Source organism: Schistocerca nitens, chromosome 4 (genome assembly GCF_023898315.1).
Source record: "Schistocerca nitens isolate TAMUIC-IGC-003100 chromosome 4, iqSchNite1.1, whole genome shotgun sequence".
NCBI classification, from domain to species: Eukaryota; Metazoa; Arthropoda; class Insecta; order Orthoptera; family Acrididae; genus Schistocerca; species Schistocerca nitens.
In genome coordinates, this window is record NC_064617.1 from 189577373 (window position 1) to 189593981 (window position 16609).

Consider the following 16609-nt stretch of genomic DNA (forward strand, 5'->3'; position numbering starts at 1 on the left):
GTAAGATCACTTGGAATCACTACAATTAAAAATCTGTATCTGTCAATGAAAAACTAAGGCATTACAACACAATGGTTCTACCAGAAGCACTCTACGCTGCTGAAACTACAGTGGTTACCGAAATCAGAGAGATTGAAAGGCAAGAATGAAAAATTCTGAAGAAAATATATGGACAAGTGCATTGTGAAGCAATTTGTGTGACGAGGCCAACAAGAGTGATCTACAGAAACAATAACGGACACCTTTAGAAAGAGAAGAATGAAATTCTAAGGATATATCAGCAGGATGAACAAGAACAGTCTCACAAGGCAAGTCTCTGACGTAGCGAACATTAGCAAGAACAAGACAAAGTGGATCACTGAAACAGAAGAAGTATCTATTAGGAACATTACGTATGTAGATTGTGAATAATTGGGAATGTGGGTCTCTCGGAAAGCGTGCTGGGGATAAGTCCCTGCAGTCGCGCTATTCATCTGTGTCCTCGGTGGCTCAAATGGATAGAGCGTCTGCCATGTAAGCAAGAGATCCCGGGTTCGAGTCCTGGTCGGGGCACACATTTTCAGCTGTCCCCATCAAGGTATGTCAACAACACCTGTCGGCAGCTGAGGGTTTCAGTTGATTGTCATTTATTACAGAGAAGCTGCACGGTCATCAGTGGTATCCGTTCTTTGGAGAACAGTTACTATCTTCATTAAGGAGCTGGGAATCACACAAGACAACATAAGCCATCGAGAACAGTTGAGGAACATCATAATGAAACAGTCTTGGTTGCAATTTTAGTTTTTTGTTTTTCAACGACGCGTTTCGCCTTATATAGGCATCTTCAGGTTATCTACATAGAAAACAGAGAACAAATACATTTATTTAAGAATCACGATCGCGTTGTGCAGACTTGGATAACCTATAAGCATGTATAAGCAGATCAAATATTGAAAGAGCAAATACCTTAATTTGTTAATTCTTAGAAGAATCCTTTAGTCAGTGTAGCCGAAGGGCATCGTCGAATATATCAGGCCAACATCGCCTTCGTTAAACTCAGTAAAAACTAGAAATATAAAATAGTAATATCATTACCTTTTCTAGATGGACGCGAGAGGCACCAAGATCTGCGTAATGCGTTCCCGTTCACAGGAGCAACAGCTTATTACCTGAGCCCCCATCTTACTTTTTTACTGGCTCCAGTGAACGGGAAAGTATTACGCAGATCTTGGTGCCTCTCGCGTCCATCTAGAAAAGGTAATGATATTACTATTTTATATTTCTAGTTTTTACTGAGTTTAACGAAGGCGATGTTGGCCTGATATATTCGACGATGCCCTTTGGCTACACTGACTAAAGGATTCTTCTAAGAAATACGAAATTAAGGTATTTGCTCTTTCAATATTTGATTTGCTTATACAGCGTTATAGGTTATCCAAGTCTGCACAATGCGATCGCAATTCTTAAATAGATGTATTTGTTCTCTGTTTTCTATGTAGATAACCTGAAGATGCCTAAATAAGGCGAAACGCGTCGTTGAAAAATAAAAAACTAAAATTGCAACCAAGACTGTTTTTAACCAATACTGTTAAGCACTGGTTTGCTGTATGCCACATATGGATTGGAAGAATTTCATGATAAAACACACAGTAAAACAAAAGCACACGGAGAAAATAACAGGAAATAAATGGTCGAAAGAACGCAAGAGAGAGCACGGCGAGCGTATGAAGAGAATTTGGGAAGAACGAAGGAAGAATACTCAAGTTCAGTGTGCTCTCTTGCAGTTACAGCTAAGTACTACAGTTCTGGGAAGGATGAGCAGAAATCGTGACTCGTTGGATGTTGTTGTTGTGGTCTTCAGTCCAGAGACTGGTTTGATGCAGTTCTCCATGCTACTCTATCCTGTGCAAGCTTCTTCATCTCCCAGTACCTACTGCAACCTACATCCTTCTGAATCTGCTTAGTGTATTCATCTCTTGGCTCCCTCTACGATTTTTACCCTCCACGCTGCCCTCCAATACTAAATTGCTGATCCCCTGATGCCTCAGAACATGTCCTACCAACCGATGCCTTCTTCTAGTCAAGTTGTGCCACATTTCCTCTTCACGCCAATCCTTTTCAGTACCTCCTCATTAGTTATCTGATCTACCCATCTAATCTTCAGCATTCTTCTGTAGCACCACATTTCGAAAGCTTCTATTCTCTTCTTGTTCAAACTATTTGTCGTCCATGTTTCGCTTCCATACATGGCTACACTACATACAAATACTATCAGAAATGACTTCCTGACACTTCAATCTATACTCGATGTTAACAAATTTCTCTTCTTCAGAAACGATTTCCTTGCCATTGCCAGTCTACATTTTATATCCTCTATACTTCGACCATCATCAGTTATTTTGCTCCCCAAATAGCAAAACTCCTTTACTACCTTTAGTGTCTCATTTCCTAATCTAATTCCCTCAGCATCACCCGATTTAATTTGACTACATTCCATTATCCTCGTTTTGCTTTTGTTGATGTTCATCTTATATCCTCCTTTGAAGACACTGTCCACTCCGTTCAACTGCTCTTCGAAGTCCTTTGCTGTCTCTGACAGAATTACAATGTCATCGGCGAACCTCAAAGTTTTTATTTCTTCTCCATGGATTTTTATACCTACTCCGAATTTTTCTTTTGTTTCCTTTACTGCTTGCTGAATATACAGATTGAATAACATCGGGGAGAGGCTACAACCCTGTCTCACTCCCTTCCCAACCACTGCTTCCCTTTCGTGCCCCTCGACTCTTGTAACTGCCATCTGGTTTGTGTACAAATTGTAAATAGCCTTTCGCTCCCTGTATTTTACCCCTGCCACCTTCAGAATTTGAAAGAGAGTATTCCAGTCAACATTGCCAAAAGCTTTCTCTACGTCTACAAATGCTAGAAATGTAGGTTTGCCTTTTCTTAATCTAGCTTCTAAAATAAGTCGTAGGGTCAGTATTGCCTCACGTGTTCCCATGTCGTTGGATGTATGTTCCCCATATTAGTCCACAAGGCAATGAAGGTGTGTATCCCTCCCCACCTGCCCCGTCAACGATTCCTCCTACAGTTACTAAACGTCGGGGCGGAATTGCTCATCGGCAGGGTTGGCGGGGGGGGGGGGGGGGGTCGGGGAGGGGGTAGTGGGGGGTGTATGGAAACGTGCGGAGCAGATCTGGCAGGCACTTGTGCGGGCCGTTATTGCCGCGGCCCAGCGGCTGTGCTCTCCTCTCCTCTGCTTTGCTCCGTGTTGAACAATAGGACGGGTCTGTACGGCGCGCGGCCACGTGGGAAGCCGGCGGGCCCCCCAGCCGCGCGGCCCAGCGCAGCACCTCGCGCCCGCTGCTTGCCTGGCCTCCTCCATTCACGCGATGACTACTTTACGACGACTTTTATGAATTTCGCCCCGGCGCGGCCCCTTGGCCGTTATTTATCCGCATTTTTTTACGTTTTCGCGAACGGAGAATTACGAGCGTGCGCCATTATCTGCAATTGTCACCTGCGCGCGACCTGGCCAGAGTTACGAGCCGCCGGCACGGACAGGCAGCACCAGCGCCAGCTACAGCTGGCGAGGCGAGAGGCAGGCTGCAGCAGGCCAGGGCAGGCCGGCTAATGAAGCAGAAGCGGCGGCTGCGCTCCACTGTGCCCACCTCCAACGGATCACACGGCCCCGTGCTCTGCGCTCTCTCTCGCTCTCTCTCTCTCTCTCTCTCTCTCTCTCTCTCTCTCTCTCTCTCTCCACCACTGCCTGTCACGCCTCTTTTACATCTACATCCATACCCAGCAAACCACTGTGGCAGAGGGTGCTTCCAATTGTAGCAGTTATTAGGGATACGTCCCATTCCATTCACGAATGTACTGCAGGCAGAATTATTGCTTAAACACCTCTGTGCGCGCTCTAACCTACCCTCATAATCGCTATGGCGGCGATACGTACGGGTTGTAGTACGTTCCTAGATTCCACACTTAAGCTCGTTCAAGGAACTTTCCGAGTAGGTAAACTTTCTGAGTAGGCTTTCTAAGGGTATTTTGCGTCTGTCTTCAAACGCCTGCCATTTTAGCTTCTTCATCATCATCGTGACGCTCCCCCAAAATGCATTGCCGCAAAAAAAAAAAAAAAAAAAAAAAAAAAAATATATATATATATATATATATATATATATATATATATATATATATATATATATATATATATCTCAAACGAAAGAGGGTAGGCGTGTTTCTACATCCGAAATATGATATCTCTTCAGATTTCGCACCAGTCGCATAAATGTAGCGCTAGTAGCGTCACTATAAGGATGCACGAGGCCCACGACAAAGGCCGCGGCGAGTACGTCACGAAGGTAGTCCTGAACTCAAAATGATTCAAATGGCTCTGAGTACTATGGAACTTAACATCTGAGGACATCAGTCCCCTAGAACTTCGAAATAATTAAACCTAACTAACCTAAGGACATCACACGCATCCGTGCCCGAAGCAGGATTCGAACCTGCCACCTTAGCGGTCCCGCGGTTCCAGACTGTAGCGCCTAGAACCGCACGGCCACTCCGGCCGGCAGCTCAGAGGGATGGCAGGAGGAGGACAAGCCAGCCGACCCACGCCGCACAGTCCAACAAGCGATTGTTCGGTCTAACCACCTATGCCGCCAGTGTAATCAGCATATCCACAGCTCGCTTTAATGCATCGTCCCAATTTTTTCTTAGTGCGTCATGACGAAGTGCTTTGTTCGTTGGAGTTTAGATTTTTTTTTTTTCATGGAGACTAAGGTATGCTCTACCAATGGTCATGCAGTAGATAATTTTCTCATATTTTTAGGAAAGTACACTCGGCCCCAGAAGGATGTTTTTTTTTAGTCATAGTTGTGCATTGTTTTCCGAATATGCAACTATAGAAGTGTCTCTGCATTGTTTACATTTTACCTATATTACTATGTTAGTTGTTGTTGATGTGGTCTTCAGTCCAGAGACTGGTTTGATGCAGCTCTCCATGCTACTCTATCCTGAGCAAGCTTCTTCATCTCCCAGTACCTTCTGCAGCCTACATCCTTCTGAATCTGCTTAGTGTATTCATCTCTTGCTCTCCCTCTACGATTTTTACCCTCTACGTGGCCCTCCAATACTAAATTGGTGACCTATCGATGTCTCAGAACATGTCCTACCAACCGATCTCTTCTTCTAGTCAAGTTGTGCCACAAGCTCCTCTTCTCCCTATTCTATTCAGTACCTCCTCATTAGTTATGTGATCTACCCATCTAATCTTCAGCATTCTTCTGTAGTACCACATTTCGAAAGCTTCTATTCTCTTCTTGTCCAAACTATTTATTGTCCACGTTTCACTTCCATACATGGCTACACTCCATACAAATACTTTCAGAAAGGACTTCCTGACATTTAAATCTATACTCGATGTTAACAAATTTTTCTTCTACGGAAACGCTTTCCTTGCCATTGCCAGTCTACATTTTATATCCTCTCTACTTCGACCATCATCAGTTAGTTTGCTCCCCAAATAGCAAAACTCCTTTACTACTTTAAGTGTCTCATTTCCTAATCTAATTCCCGCAGTATCACTCGATTTAATTCGACTACATTCCATTATCCTCGTTTTGCTTTTGTTGATGTTCATATTATATCCTCCTTTCAAGACACTGTCCATTCCGTTCAGCTGCTGTTCCAGGTCCTTTGCTATCTCTGACAAAATTGCAAAGTCATCGACGAACCTCAAAGTTTATATTTCTTCTCCATGGATTTTAATTCCTACTCCGAACTTTTCTTTTGTTTCCTTTACTGCTTGCTCAATATACGGATTGAATAACATCGGGGAGAGGCTACAACCCTGTCTCACTCCCTTCCCAACCACTGCTTCCCTTCGATGTCCCTCGACTCTTATAACTGCCATCTGTGGTCTGTGCAAATTGTAAATAGTCTTTCGCTCCCTGTATTTTACCCCCGCCACCTTCAGAATTTGAAAGAGAGTATTTCAGTGAACAATGTCAAAAGCTTTCTCTAAATTTACAAATGCTAGAAACGTAGGTTTGCCGTTCCTTAATCTATTTTCTAATATAAGCCGTAGGGTCAGTATTGCCTCACGTGTTCCAACATTTCTACGGTATCGGAACTGGTCTTCCCCGAGGTCGGCTTCTACCAGCTTTTCCATTCGTCTGTAAAGAATTCGCGTTAGTATTTTGCAGCTGTGTCTTATTAAACTGATAGTTCGGTAATTTTCACATCTGTCAACACCTGCTTTCTTTGGGATTGGAATTATTATATTCTTCTTGAAGTCTGAGGGTATTTCGCCTGTCTCATACATCTTGCTCACTAGATGGTAGAGTTTTGTCAGGACTGGCTCTCCCAAGGTTGTCAGTAATTGTAATCGAATGTTGTCTACTCCCAGGGCCTTGTGGCTATGATTATATAGTATGTTCTTGTAAGTAATAATGCCCATAGTTATATTTTATGAAGAGTATGGTAACTTCCATAATGTATTTTGTACCTAAAGCGGTGGCGCAGTAGTTAGGACACAGGACTCGCATTTGGGAGGACGACGGTTCAAACTCGCGCCCAGCCACCCAGCTTTAGATTTTCCGTGATTTCCCCAAGTCACTCCAGGCAAATGCCGTGATGGTTCCTGTCAAAGGGCACGGCCGATTTATGTTGAATGCTGCCTTGACGTCAGATATGTGGGGTTTAGGAAACGTTTCTTCTCGGATCGCTAGACAACACTCAAACAAATCGTATTAATGAGATTTATTACGAAATGAACGATGACAATACTTCACCTTGACAAAAACACAGAAGTGTCGCAAGCAAACGGCGACATGCAAATAAGAAATCTCGTCAGTATATACAATTCCTAAGTCGCTGGTCTTGAAGTTCCTAATCTTGATGCTGCTGTAGAAGTGGGCCGCGACCAGTCGTCGCGGCCCTCATGTCCTCTTCGCAAAGAGGCCGCTGTCTTTGCGTTGTCGTCCTGGAAAGGGGTCATTGAGAGTGCAGTTGGGTGACGTCTTCTTGACAGCTCTCTCTGCTCTCTCGTTTCGACTGGCGTGACGGCGCTCGACTTTACGCCGTAACAAATTGCTTCCCCATCCTTGACACAATCACATCTTCTGCTCCGACTCTAATGAGCTTCTTCCAATGTATTTTGCTTTCTGTCTGGAGGTAAATAATGAATTGAAGTAAAAAGTGAACTCTAAAAACGAAATACAAACGAGTGACCGTTCGTGCTGCCCTTCTCTGTTTTTGTTCCGTATCCAGTACTGTCCATAAGCTTGAGCAATATTATAGGTTCGGTCGCACGAGTCTATTGTAAGCAACCTGATTTGTATGTATGTATGGTATTTTGCCTTACAGCAGGTCTAGTCATGGGTTAAGCCTCTTCCACTTTTGTCTGTCCATAGCCAGTCTTTTCATTTCTGAATATTTGCCTCCTTTGATATTGTCCAACATTTGATATCTTCTTTTTCCTCTTCCACTTTTTCCCTCCACCATTCCTTCTATTCCTTCCTTCAATAAACAGTCCCTCCTGAAACAATGTCCAATCCAGTTCTGTTTTCTCTTTTTGATGACTTTCAGCATGTTTCTTTCTTCTGCAACTCTTATTAATACTTCTTCATTCATTACTCGCTCTTCCCATTTCACGTTTTTCCATCTTCTCCATATCCACATCTCTAGTGCCTCCAATGTCCAGGTCTCTGCACGATATAGTGCAACGCTCCATATGTAACATTTGGCAAGTCTTTTCCTCAGATCTCTTTTTAGTTGTCCACAGAGTAATTCTGTTTTCTTTGTGGACCACTAAAAAGAGATCTAATTTGTAGACTGATTTAGTTTTCCTAGTATTCTACCAATCAGCCCAATTCTGAGGAGAGCTGTGCCTATTTTATCGTTCCATTTCATATCCCTACAACTAGGTACACCAGGCTATTAGTAGGCGTTGGCCTCTGCCAGTTGTGAGTGGTTGATATTGTAGTCATAAGATATTACATTTGACGGATTTGTGAAGTGTACATTTTTCATTTTTGTACCATTAAATTAAGTTGCTAATATATACATCACTCTGAAATCATATTACAATTCGACTGAATGTTTGTGCAGCTTTTTACTGACAGTACTTCACAATAGATACCTGCATCATTTGCGAAAAATCTGAAGTTAATATTAATATTGTCTACAACTCGAAGGGTCCCCAACAGACTTCCCTGAAACACTCCTGAAGTTACTTTTACATATACCGACGACTGTACATTCAGTATAGCGTTCTGCGTCCCTTCTGCTAAGAAATCCTCGATCCAGTCACAAATTTCGCCTGATATCCCATAGGATCGTACTTTCGATAATATTCGCACGTGTGGTACCAACTCAAAAGCATTTTGTCAAACAAGAAATACACCACTTCCTGATTGCCTTGATCCATGGCTTTCAGTATGTCATGTGAGAAAAGTACATGTGGTCTTTCGTGTGATCGATGTTTTAGGAATGCTAGCTGCTTAGCTTAGAGGAAATCGTTCTGTTTGAGATATCTCATTACTTTTACGCTCAGAATATGTTCTAAGATTCTGCAACAAATTGAAGTGTAGGCTGTTGCATGGTAGTTTTGTGTGTAACTTCCGCTACCCTCATACGGGTGTGACATGTAGTCTCTTCCAGCTACTGGGAACTGTTTGCTGTTCAAGAGATGTACGGCAGATTATGGTTAAAAGAGAGGAAAACTCGGCAGCAAAATTCGGCATAGAATGTAAAGGCAGCAAGTAATCGCTGGCGCTTTGGGGAAATAAAAAAAATAATCGTGGAACAAGCATGCCAGTCTTCTATATATATATATATATATATATATATATATATATATATATATATATATATATATATATATATATATTACCTGGATAATGAACTCTGGGCTATATATAAGTTCCGCATACGTGCTCATGCCAACGCCTTGCATCATCCACCATGCTATATTTGGACAAATAGTTTCAGTCGGTCTGTTCGTGATAAAGGATTAGTTACCCACTTCAGATTAGAAACTTTGTCATAGACTATAACAGTAACTGAAGCAAAGATTTGTCATATCAGAAGAATATTGAAATATTTCATTTGAAGAGGCGTGCATAACCAGAATGATTGGTTCCTTCACAGTTGCTGACTTTTACACCTGTGGGACCCTTTCAATCATTTGCAACGCTGTTCCCAAGGTGTGTCACCTTGTATGTTTATCTGTGTTTCAAAATAAACTGTATGTATCACCCATAAGTGGAAATATTTATTTCACGAAAATTGTCTGCACTTATGCGTGCTACGTACAGTTTATTCCGTCTTGAAGGAAGTATCTTGTCTGATTTGCAGTATGTATCTATGTGACATTGGCTGGCAACATAAATGCAGGTAAGCAATGCATCACTTCACATATGAAGTAAGCAAAAATGTATTTCGTTTTTAAGTTGAGACATTAGTGCTATTCGACATTCTAATATCAGTTTATATTTGGCAAATATATGTGTATTGTACTGTACGCTAACCGGGGCCTGGAAACGACGGAGACGCTCCGTCCCCGCCGCAGCCGCAGTGGTCCACAACCCCACGACGACTGCCACAGTCCACTTTACCCCTCCGCCGCCCCACACCGAACCACTCTTTCAGGGTTATTGTGCGTTCGGCCCCCGGTGGACCCCCCAGGGAATGTCTCACACCAGACGAGTGTAACCCCTATGTTTGCGTGGTAATGGTTGTGTACACGTACGTGGAGAACTTGTTTGCACAGCAATCACCGACATAGTGTAGCTGAGACAGAATAAGGGGAGCCAGCCCGCATTCGCCAAGGCAGGTGGAAAACCTCCTAAAAACCATCCACAGACTGGCTGGCTTACCGGACCTCAACACAAGTCCGCCGGGCGGATTCGTGCCGAGGACCAGGCGCTCCTTCCCAATCTGAAAAACCGTGCGTCAGACCGAACAGCTTACAGGGTGGGCAAGTACATGTGTTGTTCACGTTTAATAATAATTAGTAGTGACATATCTGAGCAAATGATGTCAATGTTCTTAAAGAGGCATCTGCGTTGTTAGAACACTTGATTTTATGAGCCACAAGTATATAAAGGCTTGGCTAGTATAGTACCTAATTTATTGATATCTGCTGCATCTCATAGGTTTCTGTTGCAAGACAGTGAAATATGTGGGTAAATGATGAGTGAAATAAAGCAGAATCAATAGATTGATCATCCTGTCAATGTCTGGATGACAGGAGATTTATAAATGATACAGCAGAACTATCACTTTCTTTGCACTCTTCTTTAAACAGGTCATCTTCTTCTCCAGAGTTCTGGTACATGCTATGCAATAGGCTCATATGAGCTCAGATTCATAATGTATTTTCTTTTATGCTGTATTAGAGCACATCGTCCACCTGCAACACAGACATGTCAGGCGGGTTGCATACTGACCACTCCTGCTGGCAACACGTAAACATTCCGGGCTGACAACATTACGAGGTGCATTCAAGTTCTAAGGCCTCCGATTTTTTTTCTCCGGACTGGAAAGAGATAGAAACATGCGCATTGTTTTAAAATGAGGCCACGTTCATTGTCAATACGTCCCAGAGATGGCAGCACCGTATAGCAGATGGAATTTTACCGCCAGCGGCGAGAATGAGAACTGTTTTAAATACTTAAAATGGCGACGTTTTCCTTACTTGAACAGCGTGCAATCATTCGTTTTCTGAATTTGCGTGGTGTGAAACCAATTGAAATTCATCGACAGTTGAAGGAGACATGTGGTGATGGAGTTATGGATGTGTCGAAAGTGCGTTCGTGGGTGCGACAGTTTAATGACGGCAGGACATCGTGTGACAACAAACCGAAACAACCTCGGGCTGGCACAAGCCGGTCTGACGACATGATCGAGAAAGTGGAGAGAATTGTTTTGGGGGATCGCCGAATGACTGTTGAACAGATTGCCTCCAGAGTTGGCATTTCTGTGGGTTCTGTGCACACAATCCTGAATGACGACCTGAAAATGCGAAAAGTGTCATCCAGGTGGGTGCCACGAATGCTGATGGACGACCACACAGTTGCCTGTGTGGCATGTTGCCGAGCAATGTTGACGCGCAGCGACAGCATGAATGGGACTTTCTTTTCGTCGGTTGTGACAATGGATGAGACGTGGATGCCATTTTTCAATCCAGAAACAAAGCGCCAGTCAGCTCAATGGAAGCATACAGATTCACCGCCGCCAAAAAAATTTCGGGTAACCGCCAGTGCAGAAAAAATGATGGTGTCCATGTTCTGCGACAGCGAGGGCGTAATCCTTACCCATTGCGTTCCAAAGGGCACTACGATAACAGGTGCATCCTACGAAAATGTTTGGAAGAACAAATTCCTTCCTGCACTGCAACAAAAACGTCCGGGAAGGGCTGCGCGTGTGCTGTTTCACCAAGACAATGCACCCGCACATCGAGCTAACGTTACGCAACAGTTTCTTCGTGATAACAACTTTGAAGTGATTCCTCATGCTCCCTACTCACCTGACCTGGCTCCTAGTGACTTTTGGCTTTTTCCAACAATGAAAGACACTCTCCATGGCCGCACATTCACCAGCGGTGCTGCTATTGCCTCAGCGATTTTCCAGTGGTCAAAACAGACTCCTAAAGAAGCCTTCGCCGCTGCCATGGAATCATGGCGTCAGCGTTGTGAAAAATGTGCACGTCTGCAGGGCGATTACGTCGAGAAGTAACGCCAGTTTCATCGATTTCGGGTGAGTAGTTAATTAGAAAAAAAATCGGAGTTCTTAGAACTTGAATGCACCTTGTAACACCAGTTTGTTTTCGTGCACAACTTCGGCGGATGCTGAAAAGACGATCAGCGCTCTATTTGCGTACAGGCGGCGTTCTTATCGCCATTAGAGACACGGAAAACACAGCTTCAGTTGATTATGCATTGTCACGCACCATCAAATAGGCTAAATCATATCTGTCTGGAGGAGCAGTATGTAGGCAGCTGCCCAACGACGCAGCCATTAGTCCCAGCTACCACACCAACCTGAAAATTATATCTAGCAGTCAGCTGTCGTGTATGAGCGTCTACATCTCCGACATTGGCCTTACCTGGACTCTGCGTAATAGGACCTAGCATCCTTAAGTTGTTATTGATTCTGTGGTTGTGTGAGAGGGTTACTTCCAAGATTTTGTGCGTCTGGAATTAGGCTTGCGCTGTTAAACACTCGGCAGTGATTGAAGTCAGGCCTAGGCACATTTACTTCAACTGTAAGTGTATTTGATATGAATTACAGTACTGATGAAGAGCATCTTTTATCTGTGGTCAGCTAATATTGCTAATCTGTGGAGATTAGTTGTCAATCATTAACTTCATGCTTATCAAAAGAAAGAATTTATGGTATCTATCTCTTCCTGGGAATCTTATCCGATATTGTATTCCCATGTAAGGTCACCACATTTTATATTCTAGTGTCATTTTGCTGTCGCCTTATTGTAACTGGACAAGATACAAAATATAAAGATCTTTGGCTGCCACCGTTGGATGGCTGGGGGTCGATATCCTGTTTAGATACTCGTAGAGATAATTGATCCTGCATCTAGAGACATTCTCTGGAAACCACTGTGAAGTTCGTGACAGAGAGTACGTAGCACTTAACAACGCGTTCTACATCTACCTCTATGCGCGACAAGCCTTCTGACAGTGTGTCACGGGGGGTACTTCTGGCACCACCATCAATTTCCCCCTCCCCTGTCCCATTAGCAAATCCCGCGTGCGAAGAACGACTGACAGATTCACTACATTATTTGCTTTACCCGTCGTGGCATTTCGCGAAACATGTGGCAGCAAGCACATGTTTCTGAATATCCATCGAATGTACACGCTCGGAAATTTAACACAAGCCCTCTGCGTGATACAGAGCGGCTCTCTTGTGGCATCTGCGAAACGCTCTTGTGTTTCCTAAATCAAATGAAATGAAATGATCGTATGGCAATGTTGGCCGGGAGGCCCCTTGCGGTGAAGTTCGGCCGCCGTATTGCCTTTTTAGTTGACACCACTTCGGCGACTTGCGAGTCAATGATGATGAAGAGCACAAAACACCCAGTCATCACGAGGCAGAGAAAATCCCTGACCCCGCCGGGAATCGAACCCGGGACCCCGTGCCCGGGAAGCGAGAACGCTACCGCCAGACCAAGAGCTGCGGACTGTGTTTGCAAAATCATCCCGTGATGAATCGTGCCGGTCTTCGTTCGATCTTCTCTCTCCCTTCTGTCAGTTCTACTAACAAGGGGAGGCCGCCAATTTTGAAATTCAGATTCGATTCATACTGCGCATAATAAAAGCTCATGGCCAGAGGTGTAATGTGGCAAAGCACCAAGATGCACTTCTCAGCCGTTGTCGAGAAAATCGACAGTTAAAAGAAACCGCTGCGGTGAAATACTCTCTACGATTAATAATTTTCTACAGCGTCGTGGCGCAGCGGTAAGCGCTCGGGTTCGTAATCCGAAGGTCGCCGGATCGAATCTCGCGCTATGCAATTTTTTTTTGTTATTAGTTTTTTGTAATTCAAATATATATATATATAACTATTAATGAATTGCTTATGCATGTTGGTGAAGATGGATCGCTCTCCAATTGTACCGCCTCCATTTTTCCGTTTGTTTAACAGGGTGTACCAAAGCTCTCACGTCCGCACCGATTTTCGACGATGTTATAAGTTGCGCTATGGACCGCATCTACCTTCTTTCGAAGTTAGCAGGCAACTACGCAGTTATGCGGCGGCTCGTTTCGGCCCATTCAACATCTGTCCTTCAAGTGTAACGAGCGTGTAACGGAGTTTATATTTCATACCTGCCACAGCAAATTTGTGTTCGTGGGGTGTCTATTCTAATTCGAACGTTTGACTTACGCTATACGTATTCGTTTCGGAATATTGTTTTTACGTCTTCCGTTAACTATACGTGGTTAACATTATGAGGACAATTAATAATATTTATGAAATACAACTTTGTTTGCGGAAAACATAATGATGTTCGAAGTCACCAGTTTTTCCACGGCAAACGACTTTCAACAACTTATTATATGCATAATTGTTGCAACAGATTGCCGGGAATATATATATATATATATATATATATATATATATATATATATATATGTGTGTGTGTGTGTGTGTGTGTGTGTGTGTGTGTGTATACACACATTTGAATTACAACAAACAAATACTAAAAAAAAGGTTGCATGGCGCGAGATTCTATCCGGCGACCTTCGGATTACGAACCCGAGCGCTTACCGCTGCGCTACGACGTGTGTAGAAAATTATTAATCGTAGAGAGTATTTCACTGCAGCGGTTTCTTTTAACTGTCGATTTTCTCGACAACGGCTGAGAAGTGCATCTTGGTGCTTTGCCACAGTACACCTCTGGCCATGAGCTTTTATTATGCGCAGTATGAATCGAATCTGAATTTCACAATTGGCGGCCACCCCTTGTAAGTAGCAATATCAATATGGTTGACAATACTCAGAAAGCGGTCGAACAAATTTTGTGTGATCATTTCACTGTAGGTCGCTCCGGGTGGTTGCTCCTAGATATTTTACTGGTGTTGCTGTTTCAAATTCTTTTCACGAATGGCGTAATCCAATTGTAATGGAGCTCTTCGCCAAACTGGACGTAGTTTATTACATTTACTCACATTCATGGTCAACAAAAATCTCTCCACCAGTCGTCGATCTTTCGAAGGTGTTCCAGCCGTTCGCTACGCTCTTTGGCGTTGCAACCTTACTAAAGGCGACAGCATCGTCAGCGAGTAGCCTAATGTGCTTCCGATTTTAAGCACTATATGATTTTCATGTGTATTGTAAACCCCAATGGCCCTATAACGTCTCTAAGGCAGTTCCAAAAAATTTCTTTATATTTGCCGTTTTCGTCCCGTTCAGAATAAACCGTTGAGTTCCGCCTCTTAGAAAGTCCCGAATCCAATTACAAATCTGGTCCATACTTTGTAAGCGAGGATTTTGTTCACTGAGTGGCGTGTCTGGTGTGGAAAGAAAGGCTGCTTCACGCTTCTGCGCGTACTGTAATTATTGTAATATTAATAGATTGCCTTATGGTGTTCAGTCGAATTGTTGATTCCAGTCTTATAGGCAATATTTCGATAACCGACCCAGTCGTCTTTTTCGGGCACTTCGGGCTGTGATGATATACGAACTCACTACTGGACTCCAGCCACACAGTGAATTACTGGAGACGTGGCACTATTTATAACAGGGTTCGACTGCTGGCGCTCGCTACGCCCTTTGATGCTCGTGTGTTTTCCGGCACCCACGCTGTTCTCCCGTGAAACACAATTTCTCCCAGCGTTTTCCAGCGCTCTTGTATGATATCTTAATAAATGGAGCACCGGGTCCCAAGCCTTGATTAAACTGAAACTTCCGTCCCGGTTTATTAGATTTTTCCGGCATCTTTATTTCGATTCGTTCCCAGTTACGATGTCCCAGAAACGTGACGTTTGCCACGATGACGTTCTCGTCGTATTTCATTTCGTGATAGGCTAGTTGTTTACGAAAGAAACATAATTTCTTACTTTTTTACCAGACTTATCAAGCCACCCAGGTACATCGTTTCCAGTCGTCATATGGGAATACCGATTAGTTATCCTGTACTCCTCTTGATGATCCGTTGTTACAGCGTCTTCTCCTAGTTCGTCTGCTAATTCATTGCCATAAAGGCGGTAATATCCTCTTATACACACAGTCATTTTGGTATTGTGTATGTCTTTTGACCGTAGAGTCAATTTAACCATTCTATACATGCTCAGAAGTTGTACTTGAGCAAAGGAAGATGACTATTTTACTGGGTGAGGTGGCGCATCCCGTTGAACCCTTTTTGTAAGTCTCTGACATGTGAAATATTGTATTGGACGTTAGGGATGTTTCCGCACGTGTCGATTTACGAGGTGGTTGATAATGCCAACTATGGCGAGAACTGTGAATGCAGAATCTTGAGAAATTTATGAAACACAGACTACGGTGTCAATGGCCGTGCGACGTATTCCTCAACGCTTTAGCTCCAAGAGGAATGACCTAGCTCCTCCTACCGTCCTCTCTTATCCCCCGCCCGTTATTCTGTTATCGACGGTGCAGGAATTGTTCCTTTTCCTCGCGTTTACGACTTCGCTGACCGTAAGCAAATGCAAACAGAGGCGTAAAATATTACCCAAGGCGTATATGGCTGATCTGTAATTGTGGTGCCCTTGGGTAATGGTCCACGCGCTCAAGATGTTAAGCGGCACTCGACATTTGCATGCAGTAAACAGTCCCTCCTCTTCGCATTGCTCTTGGCCTCTTGCCTTGCCTGTGGATAGTGATCTGTGATTCTGGCCTGTTGTATTGCAGCATTGCTGGTCTCATTTTGCTCTTTAACTGCACCAGATAGGTACGACACATCTCGGCGGGCATCCGAGGTTATAAAACACAAGAATAATATTTTATTGGTGGCTCGGGGATATCGATGCGTATTTCAGTCGTCTTAATTATAAACGTTGCAATAATCTGCGCATTCTGATTGTTTTCCTTGCGAAACACGGACGGTTTAACGAAGATGTACGTATTCCGCGATAGC